We start from the raw sequence: 11,320 nt of genomic DNA, 5'->3' as shown, positions 1-11,320 counted from the left end.
GCCTGTCCTCATAGGAGAGGTGCTCCAGCCCTTGGATCATTTTAGTAGCCCTCCTCTGGACCCGCTCCCACAGTTCCATGTCCTTCTTGTGCTGAGGGCTCCAGAGCTGGACGCAGTACTCTAGGGGAGGGCTCACCAGAGCAGAGTAGAGGGGCAGAATCACCTCCCTCGACCTGCTGGCCACGCTTCTCCCGATGCAGCCCAGAGTCCGGTTGGCCTTCTGGGCTGCCAGCGCACATTGCCGGCTCATGTCCAGCTTTTCATCCACCAGCACCCCCAAGCCCCTCTCAGCAGGGCTGCTCTCCATCCTTTCTTCCCCCAGCCTGTACCGATACCGGGGGTTACCCCGGCCCAGGTGCAGGACCTTGCACTTGGCCTTGTTGAACCTCGGGAGGTTCACACAGGCCCACCTCTCCAGCCTGTCCAGGTCTCTCTGGATGACATCCCGTCCTTCTGGTGTGTCAACCGCACCACTCAGTTTGGTGTCATCTGCAAACTTGCTGAGGGTGCACTCGATCTTGCTGTCTAAGTCATTGATGAAAACATTAAACAGCACTCTGGTCCATGGAGGCATTAAATAGACCCGTGTGTGGCCAGGCATAATGTGGAGCCCAAATATGTGTAATAGTTTTCAGATTCCATTGCACTCCCACACAAGCCCGTGCCCTGTATCTGCTCCATTAACCTCTGAACTCTCCATGACCATAACACCCATGTTTGGGACAAATACAGCTCAAGAACTAAGCCAGCTGGCCAACCTGGATGCCTTGGTGTCACCACCACAATACTGAGAGCTGGGAGCATCTTAAACTATGATTTTAACAGCACCATTTGTATAGCTTAGCTTCCCAATATTTGGCTTTCATAGTAACTGTAGGCTGTAGGAGATATTTTCCTTTGTGTATGGGAAAGTGTTTAAGAAGTTTGCAACTCCTGTCCCTGTTTTTAAGGGATGATAATGCAGCACTTCATAGTTCTGAGAGGCTTTTTTAATGCTGTGTTTGCATCAGGGACTTCCTTTGCTTTGTGTTGCTGGTTGTTGGGGGCGGGAGGTTGGTTTCGGGGAGCTAATGCTGCTGGCGCAGAAGGCTGCAGCTGCTTGGTCTGGGACTGGAAAGGCTGAATCACTCTTTGGGTTGAAGTCCAAAACTTCCCACGAACTGGTCCCATCCCAGCAGGGGATGGAGCTTGACATTGTATGAAAAATCCCAAAGATGAGCATGAGGAGAATTGAAGTGGGCTTATTACAGCTTTTTCCTTCCACAAACTCCAAGCTAAGAAATAACAAGACAGTGCCCAAGCCTGTCAGTGTTTAAGAAGCATTTGGACAATGCCCTTAGCAACGTGTTTCAACTTTTGGTCAGCCCTAAACTGGTCAGGCAGTTGGATGAGATGATTGTTGTAGGTCCCTTCCAACTGAAATAGTCTATTCTATTCTATTCTATTCTATTCTGTTAGTACCATCACCAAACGGGTCATCTACATCAGTCTATCCACTCCTTGTAGGGACCATGCAAAAAGAAAGGAAGGATTGGATCTGATGACCCTAAGTAATGCACAGCAAGGACCTTCAACTACTCAGGGGCAAGCCGGTGCCAGCTGCTCTGCCCATGGGTTGCAACTAAGGCCAACTGGGAAACAGCAAGAAATCTAGCAGGAGCTGTGGACCACAGTCACAAAAGCCCTTTTGAGGTTCTTTGGAGCTGCATCGGTCACGACACTTCACCAGGACCTGCATTATCAATGTGGCATTTTCAGAACCATCAGTGGTGCAGGAGGTCTGGGTCCTGGGTGCATTGGCATGGAACGTCAGACTGCATTCAGGTTCCGATGGCCAAAGCATGGTATTGCAGCACCTTCAGGATCACGAGGTGTATTGATGGGATCTCCAGATTAATTAATGTGCTGTGAAATGCACGGTGGCACCGCTGAATGCTGATCCTCAGCAGATGCAACTTGATATTCGGTTGGTGAAAACTCTAATTTCAGCCTGGCTGAGATTTGATGTGCACAGTTCCCTTCACACAATAAAAGCAAATATCCAGGACACAAAAAAAAAATCAGACCGCTTGCCCACCGCTCCTGCAGCCCACTCTGCAGTCACCTTAGCTCATCTCAAATGGGAGCTTTCAAATCCTGCCTTTCATTTTAAAAATGATTAATCTCCATTCTTGCAGAGAACAAAGGAACCTACAGCAGGCTTTGCATCCAGCAAGAAAAACCAAGAAAAAGAGTGAGCAACTTTTCATTTTATACACCATCAGTCACGGGCTACTGTTTTTTGGTGGAAGAGCTGACAGGCAGTTGTGCCAGAATCAGAAGGGACCAAGCTGTAGGCACAGCTTGTTGGAAATGACCTGGGAGCTGTGAAAAGTCGCCTCCTTTGAAATGAGTATGAAACAGTTGGATTTTTTGCTCCATTTAATGTGGGCTCAGCAGGAGATGGAGATGGGTGCCAAAGTGAAGGCAAGCAAAAATCACTCAGCCGAGCCTTCCCAATGCCTCTGCTGCTCACTGGGACATTTGGTTACAGAAGCGTGAGTTCCTCTCACTCGTGCCAAACATATTGCTACGGGATGAATAATTTTGCCTTTATAAATTGAGCCATCACTGGGGCTAGGCAGACCGTAACACAGTCTCCCGGTCCTTCCCACTCTGATATCTCTGGAGCAATCTGGGTTTAGTGACATTACTTACAGCACTTTCATTTCAAGCATTGACCTGGGCTCCAAAAAAAAAAATCCCCAAATTGAGCTGGGGCGGTGGCCTTTCTTAAGTCCGGCTCTTTGCTCTGAGGTGGAGAAATGTGATTTTGCAGATTCAAAAAACGGTGCTTGAGGGAGTTGATTGAAGTACTCAAGGTTTCCCATGGAGAGAAACTGGTTGAATAATGGCAGTTATGGTTCAGGTTTTTTTCTTAACATTTTGGAACTTGAAAAATTAGTAAAACAAGTGGCGGTCTTTTTTTTTTTTCCATAGTGTTAAAGCCGTTTGCATAATAACCAGTACGACTGAGGAATAATTCTGTCAGCATCTCTGTTGCATCGTATCAGATCCTTTTTATGTTTATTTTGCCATTTCCATCTTCCATTACATCTGAGGAAGAAGAAAACTGACAGGTCCTAATTTCCACTCTGTCCTGTTTAAATCAATTTAGGCTAATTTATAACAACTCAGAAATTCACATTTCTTTTCTTAATGGGAAACCCTAAATCCCTCTCTGCTTGCCTTTCTAAAAACAGTCAAATTATTTCCTGAGAAAAATCAATCCAGGAACACACAGCTATAATGGAGGAGATCATTGCTCTGCCGAGAGGGACCAGGGACTTGGGAGTCCTCGTGGAGGACAAAGTGGCCATGAGCCAGCAGGGTGCCCTTGGTGCCAAGAAGGCCAATGGCATCCTGGGGTGCATTAAGACAAGCGTGGCCAGCAGGTCGAGGGAGGTTCTCCTCCCCCTCTGCTCTGCCCTGGTGAGACCCCACCTGGAGCACTGTGTCCAGTTCTGGGCTTCCCGGCTCAAGAAAGATGAGGAACTCCTGGAGAGAGTTCAGAGGAGGGCAAGAAAGATGATGAGGGGACAGGAGCATCTCCCCTAGGAGGAAAGGCTGAGGGAGCTGGGCTTGTTTAGCCTGGAGAAGGGAAGGCTGAGAGGGGATCTCATCAACACATACAAATATCTCAAGGGTGGGTGTCACGAGGACGGAGCCAGACTCTTCTCAGTGGTGCCCAGCGCCAGGACAAGGGGCCATGGGCACAACCTGAAGCAGAAGAGGTTCCAGTTGAACATGAGGAAGAACTTGTTGACTCTGAGGGTGCCCGAGCCCTGGCCCAGACTGCCCAGGGGGGTTGTGGAGTCCCTGGACGCTGTCCTGTGCCCCCTGCTCTGGGTGAGCCTGCTTGAGCAGGCAGGTAGGACTGGGTGATCTCCGGAGGTCCCTTCCATCCCCTGCCATTCTGTGATTCCGTGATTCTGTGATTCTGTGATTCTGTGATACCTCTTCATCTAAGTGGATATGAAGAAAAATTATAAATAAAATATTAGTGCTGTAAATTGTTTGGCTGAACAAAGCACGTGGGAAAGGAGAAGGACAACTAAAGACTGAAGGTTTGGGCCATAGCTTCAGGTGACCATCACCTACTGCTTTTCCCCCAGGCAAGGATTTTCATTAGAATATGTCCTATGCTAATTATCTGTAACTGGACTTATCCCCATCTCTCTCATGATTGTGTTATGATTATCCTTTCAAAAAGGCAGACAATATTTTAGCAAACAACAGCTTGGCAACAAAAGACCAGTTGCTGTTATTTAATGGCGATGTGAATTTGAATGCAATAGGATGCCGCGAGTCAGCGCTGGAAGGAACTGCCCTTCTATCACACTCCATGTAAGTGCGGGACATAATGTCTTCCTGAGAAATGTATCAGATATTCCGATAAAGCACTTGGGCTTTGCTATATAAAAATATGCGCCCTTTTCATTGTTAATAATCTATAAGACATACAACTGTGTGCCACCACTGGGAAAAACATCGAGACAACAACCAGGGAAAACAAGCTACAGCAAACGGGTCCCTGTGCATCGGAGTGAAATGCAATGTGTTGTAAGGTAAAAAAAAAAAAAAAAAAATCTGGGTTATATGAAGGATGAATTTGTCCCAAAAGATTTGGATTCATTTTTTTGGTAACTAGGTCTCTCTGACGAACCCAGCGAGCGACACCTTGATGGAGCGTGCATCTGTCCCCTTATGATTCAGGACTTCAGGCTCTTCCCGATGATAAACCATTCCTTGCCCTGCCAATATTCCCACTGAAATCCAATAAGATGAGTAAAACGGGAGTCAAAAACCCGCATACTCCCCTCCTATCAACTACTCTGTTTTCACAGTGCTATTGCTGTTGGTTTTGGACACAGCAACCCACATTTCCTGCTAAGACTCGTTTCCACTATAATTTATAGTCCTATTTCTACAACGGGTTGAAGGTTCTTTGGATCGCAATAGCAAGCATGTTGCTTATCTTGCTGATGTAGGTCCAGTGGTCATCTGCCTGAGACACGGTAGGCTCATCTATCTGGGAGAGCGCCTTGGGCAGCGTAGGAGTTGTACGCAAACCACCTGCCAAGCTCCTCGCTGACGGGTGATTATTTCCATGCAAGAGGCATCACACCCTTCTCACGTCTGGGGGCTGCTCCACAAGAAGTCAGGGGAAGAGGTGCTAAAAGCAGATTTCACAGGGATGAGCTGGGAGATGTCTGCAGCCTTTGCGTGTCCCATTTTGTCTGTAACAAAATTTGATTTATTTTCTAGCCTGGGCCTGTGAAAACTCCAGGAAACAATTGAATTAACTACGACGCTGGCTATGACACACATTTGAACTTGTATGGAAAAGTCTAAACTTTAATTTAATTTATGCCCCTCACAACATTTGTGTTTATACTAATAAATGCAACACGTCTATGGTAATCTCGTAAAGCGCAGTTATCAGTCTGCTGTGAGCTGAAAATGGCTCAGCTAACCCAAGATAAGACCACCGTGCACAGAGGCTGACAGGGTCATCTCCCTTTACTTGTCTGTGTCCAAAACACTAACAAAAGTGTCCAAGGAACGGAGAATGGGATCTCTTGTGCAAGTCCTTTCACAGTGCATTGGATAGAGCAACAGATACCCTTTGGGGCTGAGATCCCCTTCTAGTGGCTGCAACATCTCGGTGTCCACCAATGTTCATACGTCTCAGTTACCCTGGATTAACAAAACTTCTGCCTTATTCTTATAATGGGTGTATTGGCTTCTTTTCTGTGTAATTCATCCTTTTAGCCCAGGACATAATCTTCTGTTGATGTAATCTTGCTATCAGATGAAATACAGACTTGCATGCCCACACAACCCACTTCCAATCCAAGTGGTGTATCCCCAGCAATGGACTCACTGCTGCCCCAACTCCTCCAGTGCATCAGGCCTGGGGCAAATCCGAGTGGAAGAGAAGCTGTAAGAAAGTATATGGAGGCAAAGACTACCACAGGAGGGAGGAACCGAGGGGAGGAGAGGACTCTGCCCATGTCCCATGACCTCAGCCACATTTCTATGGGGTTTCCCTACCTCCTGCTAGAGAAAAAAACAGTTCACCAGAAGTCCCGTCACTGGTCCAGAAGGTCATTCCAGAAATGGAAATCTATTTTGTTGGCCCTTTTTTCATTTTATCCATGGGTCAGAGCTGGCAGTCAGGAAATCTGCTTTATTCTTCCCAAGTCTGTTACAGGCTCCCAGTATGTCTGGGAACATGTCTCCACAGAACAACCTGGTGATACCAAGCCCGTTAGATGGCTAATGGGCTGAAACAGGGCTGGATGCTGCCTGAATGCTGTGGTTCTTGTAGGCAGAATCCCCACACATTTTTAATTTCCACGTGGCCCATATTTTTCAAAATGTTCAGATACAGAGCTGCAGTGAGTCAAGCCCCCAGGCTGGGGTTACCGAGCTATGCGTGCTCTCCAAAATGCAGAAAGATGCCTTTGAAAGGTTTTCAAATGTGTCTAGGCACCTCGATCCCACTGGCTTAAGAGGGTGAAACCTACTCTGTTTAGGAGCTTTTGAAAATCCCAGTAGCGTCACTCTGAATCTCTAAGTTTGCACTGCTTTCTCCAGGACAATGCCTGGTTTCTGCTACATTTTCTGATGGCTCAGGCTTATTTGCCATTACCAGAAGGTTACCCTGGTAGTTAGACTTTCGTTTCTAGGCTGAGGAGGAGATTGCTTTACACGATGCCTTTCATCTTCCCTAATATGCTCCATATTATCCTCTTGATTTCTTCCATCTGGGCAAATCTTTTGTTGACCTCACCTGAAATCTAAAACCTTTCAAAATAAGCCCTTCCACTTCTTTCCTCTGATCCAGTAATGGTGGATGTGACTGGGAGGTCAGAAGTCTGAGATTAGTCGTGACCTCACTCTTGGGCTTCGCATTGGCAGTAGGTTAGAGGCTTTGAACTTGGCATCCTGACAAATTGTTATTACTACATACCAAAAATCAGCTCACCCTCATGTCTGTGGGAGGGTGTGTGGGGGGGGAGAAGACAAGAAGATGGATTCCTTCAAAGAGCAAAGCTATTCCACACAGCACGACACTGAGACAGGAAGGTTTAACCCAAGAACCCCAAGGTAAAATCTTGACAGACACTAACTCCTAAAATATAGCCCAGAAATGCTCTTAATTGAATCCTAACTGGCTCAGATGGTGTGGACAGTGAATACCGCTTGAGCTTTTATTTTTAGAGGGTGAGCTGCCAACCTCTCATGAAAACTGAGTAGGGACCAGATTTCTGCACTGAATGACTCTCGCATTTTACAAATCCAAGAATAAATAAAGTCAGGCTGACACCAATATTTAGTCTATAACCCCAAAAGACATGACAAGATCTTCAGGGTCATCTGACTCCATGCCCTGCGATCAGAGACAATGGCTTTGACCGAGGATGTATTCAAACGTATCAACCTCCATCTGAAGAAATAAATTTTCCTTTAGTTTAATGTTAACCTTCATTATTCTCTATTTTTATCCTGGAGAAATGAAGCTATTGCAATCTTCCCTCTGTCAGACTGTGAGCATGTGTGTGTGCTCATGTCTATCCGCTCCCGCTATAACAGCATCTGATTCTGTTGGCCAAGTCCAACCACACTTGAAGGAGACTAGAGGCCAAAGAAGCTTTGCTTGGTATCCCTCAGAGAGCAAGGCTTCCTAGCCAGTCAAGCAAAGAGAGGCAGAGCCATAACCACACCGAAGCCAGACAAATTCAACTTGGAAATAGAGTCTGCGTTTTTAACAGCACGGCTGTTAAACGAGAAAAGCTTCAATCAGATTTTGTGTCTTCTTAGGCAGCAGAGTCAGTCAGCCTCAAGACACAAATCCAGAGGAAACCTGGCTCCTTTCGATCCAGAACTACCTGTTTCTTAGATTTTAAAGTCACAGTGGGCCATAAGATCATCTATTCTGAGCTCCATATAATATGGACCATAAAATTGCATACTCCAATAAGGAGCCCAATAACTTGTGCTTGGCTAAAACCTCTGTTCCAGCAGGCATCTGCTCACAATTTGAAAATATCTGAAGAGGAAGAATCTACTACTTTCATTGGTATTTTGTCTCAACACTTAATCATTCCCACTGTTAAAGCACTGGGCCTCATTTTGAAATTAAATATGTCTGCTTTTAGGTTCCGGCCTTAGACCTCTGATAGACTACAAGGCTCTGTTGCCTCTGGGTGTTTTCTCCTGAGGACGAACTTCTACCTTTCTTGAGCCTCCTCTTGACCTTCCCTTGGTAAGTGAAGCAGGTGGAGATCTAGCATGAGACTTGTTTTTCCTAGGCTTTTGAAAATTTTTGTGACTTTTCACTTTTTTGGGGGGCCTTTCAAAATAGGTTGACATAGCAATACCTTGGACAACTTACAAACTAGATTTTTATCGATGCAGTCAATGCACATGAGGGACATAAGCAGAAAGAAGGGTAAGGGGTGAAGAGGCAAAAATTCAAACAACCCAAAAGTCTCATTTCTCAGTCTGGTGTGGGCCTTTGATGGTGTTAAAATGTTCACGTTGTTTGATAACACCATCTCCTCTCCTAAAATTATTAAGGTAGAAACTAGCTTTTCAGCGAGAGCCACAGGAAGAAGCAGCGACATATTCAAGGCTCATGAGGGGCTTCCAGTAAGGGTGGGGAAGGGCTGGAGAGGACACAGGAATGATAATGTGATATCCTCATTGGCTTGCTGAGCATGTCCCAGAAATGGTGGCCCATACAGTTTCCCTTCTGGGGTTCTTCTGGCACAGCCTGGCTAGGTCTCATCTCTGGCTCTAAAGGGTGTCTAAATTTAACCTCACGAGACAGCAGAGCACAGAGCCTATTCTCAGCCAATCTGATGGAGTTCACGGAGGGTGAAAAGCAGAACGTGAATATTTGTGCAGACTGACTTCAGTTCTTAAGGCCCTCACTGCCTGGCCCAGTGGTAACACAGCCCATAAATCTCTCCTCGCATAGTTTTCATTTTTAAGTTCTCCTTTAAAACAGAAAACCTGCATCTGGTGGAAGAATAAGCCAAGTATAACAATGGCTCATGGGGTGTGGTGGTAAAGCAGTTAAGTGTCTCACTGCGGCTGAAGAACCGCATGTTGGAGCCTTCCTCTAGCTTCAGGACACTGACCACCCGCAGCAGCTTCATCCATCGTGGGTCACAGGACGCACAAATCAGTGTTGGTGCCTTTGGCTCAGGATCAACCTCTGGTTTTCAGCAATGACCCCACCTACAGCCCAGCCCCATGGGAATGCAGCAGCTAATGCCACAGAGACTGTCCACGTGCAGTTCTCCATCGCAGTCACCAGCAGAAAGCAAGCTGAGCCTTAGAAGGGAAAATGGTGAGTCAGAAAAGGGAAATTAGCTAAAATAAGTTTCGGGAGGTCTAGACTGCAAGGATGCAGCATGGCCTTCACTTAACGCAATGTTTTTATTCCCTTTTTTTTTTTTTTTGGAGAAGAGTTGGAGGGGGGCAAACAAGGCTGCTGACCTGCCAAATACAAGTCTATCGCCACAGGCGTGCTGTTGATTGGGCAACGTACCTCCACATGTGCAAACAAAACAGGGACCTACCCAGAACTTCGTGGCAGCCTGATGTTATTGCCTCACTAGGGTATGCCAGAGGAGATAGGAGTATTTGTGTTGTCCTGCAGATGTTTTTTTTTTTTTTTATCTTTCTCCACTGCATTCGCTGGAGACTTCTTCTTCCTGGTCCTGCTGAGACAAGATACCCACACATCTCCCAGATTTAAAGCATGGGAGATCCAAAACGAAGAGAAAATTGGATTCTATGGGACCTTGGCCAACAAACTCTTATGAGCACAACGGCACCGATCTGTGTGAAACAGCACTAACAAGGCGAGGAAGAGGGTTTAACCTTTGTTCCAGAAGCCATAAATCACCGTCCAGAGGGTGAAAAATGAGTAGCAACTCTACGGCTGTAAAATCCACACGCTATGCTAGGCTAAGAAAACAGCAACATTGGAAGTAGCAAATTTCCAGAGCCCAAAAGGAGCTCAACAGCTTTCCAAAGACATTAAAGCATCCCCAAAGCCCCTTTGGCAACTCTGGTCAGCCGCCTGACTTTCATCCCTCTGGGGCAGGTTTTGCCCATCATGTCCCCATTCTTGCCAGTTCAGAGGAAGGCAGAGGCTTCAGCCCAGCTCCTCTGCAGGTAGACAAAGTGAGGGTCCATCAGCACCTCTATTTGCTCCCATCCTGCATATGTCCAGCCCACCATCATCAGCGCAAATTTCTCTCCTCATCTCTTAGTCGCAGGGCCACGCGGTCATCTCCGGTGTCCCTACCTTTGCTTCCTTTAATGGGGTCTGTGGTTTGACGCCATTGGTGGAAGCCACTATAAAAGCTCTACCAACTTTGATGGAGGTTTTTAACAAGGGACGATGTGGTTGATGCTGCAATTCCCAGTCTGTTGCTTGAAGCTTGTGGGAAAACACCAGACCAGCCTGTCCTGCAGCAAGGGAGGGCTCCGGTAGGTCCCCAGGTTTGGTTTTCCAAGGATGGTTTTGCTAGAATTGAGCATCGCCATAATAGATGCTCAAGAGAGAAGAGAGGAGTAGAAAGGATAGAAGGTGCCTTAAGCATTTCAGGAACAGTTTCCCTGGACTGATAAACAGGTCCTCACTTCGTGAAGCCTGGGAGGCTGGTGGGGACAGTGCCAGAGGGGGAAAGAAGAGGAAGCAGGGGCTGCCGGTGGGGTAGAGAATGCTAACAGGGGTATAAACGTGCAGCATCACATGCTGGGGCACAGGTCTGGTTTTGTGGCTTTTTCTGTCTCTCTAGGCCACTCTTTAGCAGACTTATAAGATCACTTATTAGGGCTGTTCCCCGAGACGTGGATGAGATAATGCAATGGTTTATAGATCACTCACTTCTGGATCATCCTGTACGGAGCTCACGAAAGACACAAAGGGCTTAAGCTATTCCCAGATGAACGTGCTGTAGAGACATCCAAACTGGGTGCCAAAGGAGCAGTCATTCATACTCTACTGTGACACAAAAGTATTTAACCATTTACGATTTATGCCGAAATACAGCGGCGTAAACTGGGACGGTCCCATTTTAACCGGTTGCGCTTAGCAAGGCAGCTCCCCGGCAGCAGGTGACAGCAGAACATGGCTCTCACCCCCATGCAAGCTGTTTCGTAAGCCAGCCTGTGGTGATGCTTTGAGCTCTGGCGTGGACATCTCGCTAACCACCACCTCCAACCCAGCTCACGCTCCTGTTCTTCCAGC

This window comes from Egretta garzetta, unplaced genomic scaffold, assembly GCF_000687185.1.
Source record: "Egretta garzetta isolate BGI_Z169 unplaced genomic scaffold, ASM68718v1 scaffold323, whole genome shotgun sequence".
NCBI lineage: Eukaryota > Metazoa > Chordata > Aves > Pelecaniformes > Ardeidae > Egretta > Egretta garzetta.
Note: the sequence above shows the minus strand (reverse complement) of the source record.